General features: G+C 36.7%; 1 pseudogene across 1 annotated transcript; it reads left to right on the top strand.

The window, feature by feature from the left end:
- The first annotated feature begins 4,523 nt into the window (after positions 1-4,523).
- On the top strand, positions 4,524-6,997 carry LOC148690049 (uncharacterized; annotated as a pseudogene). Its single transcript, XR_015957611.1, has 3 exons — positions 4,524-5,966; positions 6,048-6,166; positions 6,251-6,997. The product of XR_015957611.1 is annotated as an uncharacterized LOC148690049 (transcript).
- Positions 6,998-8,666: the final 1,669 nt, after the last annotated feature.

Here is an 8,666-nt window from a genome sequence, read left to right as displayed (position 1 = left end):
AGTACTGGAATAATTTGACTGAAGAAGAGCTGCATAACATCGACAACATGATGGAAGCATAAAGAGTTGGCAGCAAATTAGTATAAGTTGAATAGCATCATGTAAAATAATGTATTTTCAGACAGAAATGTCAACGTCATTGTGGACCCCTCTGCAATAATAAAATAATGGCATAAGAGTAAATAAAGAAAAGAGCTTTATCCATTATGGACTTTTCATACACAAAATGTCCTTTTGATTAAGAATGAATAGTACCAGGTCATTTTCGTTAAAACTCCCTATATAGAACAAGCCATCAATTTCTTGTCTCTGAACTCTACCAAAAGCTCAATCTGCAAAATTAAACCTATGCAAAGAACTGGTTCTGGAAGCTTATATGTCTACAAGCGCTTCTACTATTTGTAAGGAAATCATCTATTAGCTTTTTAAGTCATGTATCTAGTCAATCATAAACTTGAAACCCTAACAAACAGTGTTCTCAAGTGAAATCGTCAAATGGTCGGATTGCTCGTTTCAGTCATCTCTCTGTAATTTTCATCTAATATATTTAGGGCTTTGGCATTGGTTGCAGAGATTCGAATTGCAATAAGGATTATAGCTTTATAAATTAGGGCTTGGATTGGATTTGTATAATTTGCTAAGTTTGTTTAATCATATTATATCAATGTTCTTGTGGCTATAGGATTGATTTCAATTCACGGTACTCATAGTTGCCAATTACAATCATAATCGAATAATCGAGTTTGGAATTACAATCGCTACTGCATGCAAGGTGAGATCACAATTCTCAAATTGCATGCTCCTCCCTTAATTGTAAGTAATTCTGTAATTTCTTGTTACCGAGCACGAAGGGCGAACCAATATCATTAGTTTTATTGTGATTTGCAATGTAATTTTTTTACTGGGGCTGACAATAGGGTATTTATGGGTTGGTTTCACGATGAATCCGGGAAACAGGTGAAGAGTGAGATCTGATGAAGAATGATAGTAAGTCACATATAGCTTTTAAGGTATTTTCTTCTTTGACATTATCTTGTGTTTTAAGTAAGAATTTGGAATGCTTTTATTTATTTCTTTTGTGTGCAGAGCACCCTGTTCCTAGATTATGACTTGTACTATGAATTGAACGGCCCATTTTCTCTGCTTAAAATTTTCTTTATTAATTAATGGAAACATTAGAAGACTGAATTTCTAATCGGGATTGAAATCTATGGCCAGAAGCTCTATAATAAAGGCAATAAAAACAGTTTCAAATGAAAATTACAGAGAAATAGCAAAAATCATCTTTTTTATATGATAAACATATATCTATAGCCCTTATGCAGAAACAAATCATTTTTATATTATAAACGTATATCTATGGTCCTATAAACCACAATGTCAATACTGGAAATAAAACTATTTGATGAAAACATACAGCTTTTAAGGTATTTTCTTCTTTGACATTATCTTGTGTTTTAAGTAAGGATTTGGAATGCATTTATTTATTCTTTGACATTATCTTGTGTTTTAAGTAAGGATTTGGGATGCATTTATTTATTTCTTTTGGCTGCAGAGCACCTGGTCCTAGATTTTGCCCTTATTATGGAGCTCCATGTCCGATTAGCAATCAGTCTCCTAATGTTTCCATTAATTAATAAAGAAAATTTTAAGAGAGAAAATGGGCCGTTCAATTCATACTACCAAGTCATAATCTAGGACCAGTATGCATCATCGGTTATAACAGAATATTAGTATGTATCATCAATTATGGATTATTAGCTTGTTTTTGGATTTTACCATTTTGTCTACCGGGTCATCGTCTTGACTTTTTAGCTTATCTTGGATTTGTTCTTTTTGTCATCCACGCAGACAGTGTCATTTGAAATTCATCATCACTTGTTTGATCATTGCCTTTTTTTCGGCATATCTGAAATAGTTCCTTCATCATCATCATCTTCTTGCTATTGAACATCAATCATCTCATCATCAGCAACAACTTTAAGAAGTTTAGGTACCACTACGGCTTCATCCTCATTGGCTACTTGCTCAGGACCCACTACGGTTTCACCTTCAGGATGAAACACTAATTTGTTTGACGGTTTAGCTTTCTTGGATCTTAGTCTCTTTTTAGCTACTTTCTTTTCCATTTTCCTCTTTTTTGACGTAGGTGGAGGATCGACAAAGTTGTCATCATCATCTTCTGGGAGATATTCAATTGAATCCTCAATTTGTTTTGCATTGCCCATCTGTGAAAGGATCGACAATGTAGATTCATAGTTGTGTAGAACGAATTTACAAACAGAGAGTAGAACCAAATTAATTTACAAACTGCAGCATCAGTTCAAAGTCAATCATCAGTTCAAATTGCAGCATCGAAGCTAGACATTTAATGTTCATACTCACAAAATTTAGAAGCATATTCATTTTCTTTTTCAGATGTTTAAGAATTAATTTAGAAATAGAAAGTACAACCAGAATTAATTTACAAAGTGCAGCATCAATAGAAAATGCAGCATCGAACCTAGACAGTTAATGTTTTTACTCACAAAATTTAGACGCATATTCATTGTCTTTTTCAGATGTTTAAGAACCAATTTACAAACTAAAAGTACAACCAGAATTAATTCACAAAATACAACATCAGTACAAAGTAAAGCATCAGTTCAAAGAGCAACATCAATTCAAAGTGCAGCATCAGTACAAAGAGTAATATCAGTTCAAAGTGCAGCATCAGTTCAAATTGCAGCATCAAAGTGCAGAATATCTTTGCACAGAAAGTACATGTAGAATCATGTTTTTACATAAAAGTGATTGTAGTATTAGTTTTACCTCCAAATCTTCATTTGCTTCTTTGTAGAATTTTGCATTTAGTTTTGCCAAATCCCACTTCACTGTTGTTGGTGAGCGTTTCTCCCTTCCTTCTATTAGGTTGATGATTGTCATGTGATCATAAATCCAATATTATAGACAAAATAAAAGTTAGAGAGTTGTATATTTTTGTAAAATAGGACAAAAACTGATTTTTTTTATTTATTAGTTTTTGTTTGCTTACTAGTAAAAGTACAACAGCGCCACTGACGGTTGGTTGTTTGCAATGTTTTAAAGAACTCGCCTCGGGGCGCGCCTAGGGCGCCCTTGAGGCTGGGTGGAGAGGCAAACGCCTCAGTTTTGCTGGAGTAGGCGAAATGCTTCGCCGGAGACGCCGAGGCCGTGGAGGCGCGCCTCAAGGCGTCTGGACGTTTTTTTTTTTTTTTTTTTTTTTTTAAACCCAAAACGACGTCGTGTGGGTAAGGATTTTCAGTCTTCATCACCCACCATACCTTCGAATTCGACCCATTTTTCTGCCTCTGCCTTTTGCCTTCTGCGACTCTGCCTTGCTTCTTCTATTCCAGCGCGCCAGAAGCCCAAAGGCTCAGAACATCGGTGTCGCCACGCCGCCACGCCGCCATCACCCCGCCGCCGTCACCTCAGCGCCATCAGCCCAGCCCCAGCGCCGTCAGCAAGATCCCAAAGGTTAGGGTTTCTGAAATTAGGGATTTATTTTCTGGGGAAGGGGTTAATAGTTCTCTGGGGTTAATGGGGATTTAGTTTTCTAGCGAGGATCTTAAAGAAAAGTCCTCTGTAATAGTTTATAGTTCTCTGGGGCCAGTGTTTTCTGGGGAAGGTCGAAGCAAAATAGAAAACAGGGGACAGACAGAGAGAGAGACAGAGAGAGAGAGGAAGAAGCAGAATAGAAAACAGGGAATAGAAAACAAGGACAGAGCCCACGGTTTTATGTCTGTGGCTGCCAAACTGTTTTAAATTTATAGTCTTATACTCTTATACCAATACCATAAACTTAATGTTTTGCCGGCTGCCATAAATTGTGTTCATGTGCACTGCCAGTCTGCCATAAATTGTGTTCATGTGCACTGCCAGTCTGCCATAAATTGTGTTCATGTGCAATTGTGCACTGCCATAAATTGTGTTCATGTGCACTAAAGGGTTAATTGTTAATAAATTAATTAAAGGATTAATTTATAAATTAATTAATAAATTGTTAGAAATTTATTAATTGTTAGAAATTGTTAGAAATTAATTAAGGGTTAATTGTTAGAAATTGTTAGAAATTGGCACTAAAGGATTAATTTATAAATTAATTAATAAATTGTTATAAATTGTTGGAAATTGTTGGTATTGGTATATAAATTAATTAATAAATTATTGGTTCATTAATTGTATGCATGCATCTATTGTTTATTGTTTAGGGTATTGAAGAATATGGCTTCTTCTTCTAAGAAAGATTTTGCTTGGCAATGGACAAAAGATTTGGATCCTGACACTAAGCACTTCTATTGTGTTTTTTGTAACCACAAATGCACGGGTTCAATTTCTAGATTCAAACATCACTTAGGTGGTGTAAGTTCGGGAGGAATGATAAGTTGTAAAAAAGTCCCACCCAATGTGAAGGAAGAATGTTTTGCTAATATTATGGGAACTAAAGAAAAGAGGAAAGCTAGTCATGAGTTGTGTCGTGGACCTCGTGGTGGTGAAGAAGAAAGTGCAAGTGTCGATATGGGCACAACAAGGACAACATATGTAAGTAGTGGGAGTGGGAGTGCAAGTGCCACACATTCACAACAAATCGGTTCTTTTCTACCACCTAGGTCAAGGGGACCACTTGATAGGTATGTTACATCGGAAGCTCGTCAAACCACGTTGAATACACCTTTCAAAAAAGAGGAAAAAAGACAAGCATCCCGAGCATTGGCCCGATGGTTCTACACTAGTGCCATTCCATTCAATGCGGCAAACAATGAATATTATGTTAATGCAATGAAATTGGTGTCCAATTTTGGTCCCGGCTTTGATGCTCCTACAAGCCATGAATATAGAACTTGGATGCTCAAAGAAGAAGTTGATGATGTACAAAGTATGATGAAAGAACATCAAAAGGCTTGGAAGAGATATGGATGCACTATTATGTCGGATGGATGGTTGGATGGCAAAAGTAGATGTTTAATCAACTTTCTTGTCAATAGCCCTCAAGGTACTTGGTTCTTAAAATCGGTTGATGCATCGGCCTCTATTAAGAATGGAGATTTGTTGTATGGCTATTTGGATGACGTTATTCAAGAAATTGGGGAGGAGAATGTGGTTCAAGTTATATCTGACAATGCTTCGAACTACAAGAATGCCGAGGCAAAACTTATGGAGAGGAAAGAGAAGGTGTGGTGGACTCCATGTGCGGCTCATTGCATTGATTTGATGCTAGAAGATATTTCTAAGATGTCATGGTTTGATGACACACTCAAACGTGCTAGGTGTATTTCAAAGTATTTATATGGGTATCAATGGGTACTAGCTTTGATGAGAAAGTACACTAACAATTCGGAAATTCTTCGTCCGGCGGTCACTAGGTTTGCCACTTCTTTCCTTACACTACAAAGCTTACAAAAGCAAAAGGAAAATCTTGTTGCTTTGTTTACCTCTCAAGAATGGTCGGAAAGTACCTATGCAAAATCCCGTGAAGCAAAGTTGGCTAAGCATCATGTGTTATATGATCGTGAGTTTTGGGGTCGAGTTTCCTTTTGCATTAAGGGCGTTCTTCCTCTTGTTTGTGTTTTGAGAGAGGTTGATTCGGAGGAGAGACCCCCCATGGGTTTTATATATGAGTTATGCCGTAAAAGAGAAAATTGCAAGCAATCTTAACAAAGTGGAGAAAAAATATATGCCTATTTGGAGAAAGATAGATCGTAGATGGGACGATCAACTTCATCAACCACTACATGCGGCGGGCTATTACTTAAACCCACAATTTCGACATGAGGATAATTTCTCAGATACTGATGAAGTGCGAAATGGGTTGTTTGCTTGCATGGATAGGATGCTTGGGAAAGGGAAAGAACGTGAAGAGGCCGATGTTCAATTGGATTTATTTACTAATAAGCGTGGTCCATTTGCGGATTCTATGGCTATGCAAACTAGGAAAAAGCGAACACCAAGTAAGATTTAATTAGTTAATTGTTAATATCTTTTTATCATTAACCTTTAAATTACTTACCTTGTTAATATTGTTTTTTTAGCGGCTTGGTGGGAGCACTTTGGGCATAAAACACCCGAGTTAACGAAATTTGCTATCCGAGTTCTAAGCCTTACTTGTAGTGCATCGGGAAGTGAGAGGAATTGGAGCACATTTTCAATGGTAAGTAAATATATTATTAGTATCTTAAGTGTCATTTTTGCTTGAAATGTTTAGACTTGAATAATAGAATTGATTTATTTGTAGATTCATACAAAACGAAGGAATAGGCTTGAACACAAAAGGCTTAATGCTTTAGCCTATGTCAAGTACAATTTGGCTTTACAACAAAGAAGTAAGAAAAGGATGGAGAAGTATGATCCTATTGTTGTGGAAGAAATTGCCTCCGATGATGAATGGATAACAGAGATAGAAGATCTCGTTCTTCCCGAAGATCCTACATGGCTTGAGGATGAGTTATTGTATAATGTTGAGGCCGTAAGGAATGTGCCAACCCCGGTTTATGAAGGTGGCTCAAACAATCGAGAGCCTAGAGAGTCTTCTCCTCCTCCTCGTGAGCCTACTCCTCCTCCTCATGAACCTACTCCTCCTCCTTCTCCTCGTGAGCCTACTCAACCTCGGGGTCCTATTACATACAAAAGAAAACGGGGTAATGAAGAATCCTCAAGTAGAACTAGAAGAAATGTGGAATATGATTCGGAAGATTCTTTTGATGAAATGATGAGATACCCGACAAGTTCATCTAGAGTTGGCAATGAAGAGGATGATGTTGCCTTTTATTTAGATGAAGAGGATTTAGATGAATGATTTATATCTTTGTTTGTATTTTGATTTATATGAAGATGATTTGGATGAATGATTGTTTTCTTTGTTTGTATTACCTTTTGAATGATGAATTTGGGTGATATTACCTTTGAATGATGAATTTAAATGATATTATCTTTTGAATGACTATGGATTTGAATGAAAAATTGAGAATGGATGTTTATTTTACATAGTATTATTTTTTATACAATTATATGTATAATATATAAAACATATATATAAAAAAAAATTAAATCCTGTAAGGCTTCGCCTCACGCCTAGGCTAGGCTTCGCCTCGGACGCCTCGCCCACGCCTCACGCTTTTAATACATTGGTTGTTTGTCTCTTTTCCTCTTTTTTGTTCTATCGATTGACTCCAACAAGTATCTTGTTGTTTCCTTGGCCCAGTTGTACTGATTGATGTTATTGATAAAGTTGCAATTCTTGGCCAAACTCCAAAGGAGTTTCCCCGTTGAGCTCCCAAGCAGATTAGTGTTGAGCAAATACAGAATTATATGGCAGGCTGCATCTTGATCCCCTTCTGATGTCCCAGCATCAAATGCAACTCGATTGCTTGTGCAATTTCTCTTTTTCCGATTCTTGTCATTTCTGAGAAGTATTTATCAATGAATTTGTTTTCTCTAGGCTTTGGGATTCTGCAATCTCTTATTGACTAAGGGGCTTCTCTACCTCGGTTTGGGATCCCAAATATTCGTTGGACATCATCAACATTTACTTTGCAATATCCGTTTTTGAATCTGAGCATCCCCTTTTCAGTGTCATACCAATTCACTATATATATAACATCCCAATCGGATTTCTTCATTTGTAAATCACTCTTTATGTAATCTTTCACTAGCTTACCGAAAGCTGACTTATATATGAATGCCAAGACTTTTGGCTTTTCTTCAAGTTTCGGCTTGAGCTTTTGTACTAATTATGCAAAGGCCAAGAGATTCAGCCTTATTTGAGCATAGTTCTCATCTGTTGCTCGATGCTTTACAGCAAGAGAAGCTGATTTCTTTTTTTATTGCAAGATGTTTTGCGTTTGTCATCATCTTCATAAAAAAAATAAAAAAAATAAAAAAAATGAAATGATCATGAGTATAATAAATTATCAAATAATAAGAAGTCATATAAATGACAAACTAGATGCAAAGGGCAGATGCTTAGCACACAAGAATTAATTTACAAACAGAAAGTACAAGCATATTTAATTTACAAAGTGCAGTATTAGTACAAAATGCAGTATCACTTTCAAAGTGTAGCATCAGTTCAAAGTGTAGCAAACACACATATGAACTACAAAAGGCATATGTTTAGCACACAAGCTAGATGCAGTATCACTAAGCACACAAGGACAGCTTTAGTACAAAGTGCAGCATCACTACAAAGTGCAGCATTAGTTTCAAAGTGCAACAAACACTTGATAATGCATGCATTTTTTACAAGTGTAGAATCAGTACAAACTAGATGCAAAGGGTGGATGCTTAGCACACAAGCTAGATGCAGCATTACTAAGCACACAAGCTATATGCATCATCACTTAGGTACCGTTTGGTACGTGGGATGGAACGGAATACATTGGGATGAGGCGTTCCGTCCCACGTTTGGTGTGCCCAAAAACCGTGGAACACGCTGTCCCACGGGACGAAATTTGGCTGATTTTTCGTTCCGCCTCCCCCTTAGAACGACTCGTTCCACGCCCATGGAACACAAAATTTTAACATTTTAAGACAAAAATGCCCCTTATCTTTTTCAATATTTACACCATACAAATCGGAGAACAAAACCCTATCATCTTCTTTCCCTCTTCTCTGCTGCTTGCATCTCCCAGGTATCTCGCAACCTTCCTCCT

This window comes from Pyrus communis, chromosome 16 (genome assembly GCF_041283825.1).
Source record: "Pyrus communis isolate YQ-2024b chromosome 16, ASM4128382v1, whole genome shotgun sequence".
Classification (NCBI taxonomy): domain Eukaryota; kingdom Viridiplantae; phylum Streptophyta; class Magnoliopsida; order Rosales; family Rosaceae; genus Pyrus; species Pyrus communis.
The sequence above is the reverse complement of the archived record's forward strand: the minus strand, read 5'-3'. Positions and strand labels throughout refer to the sequence as shown.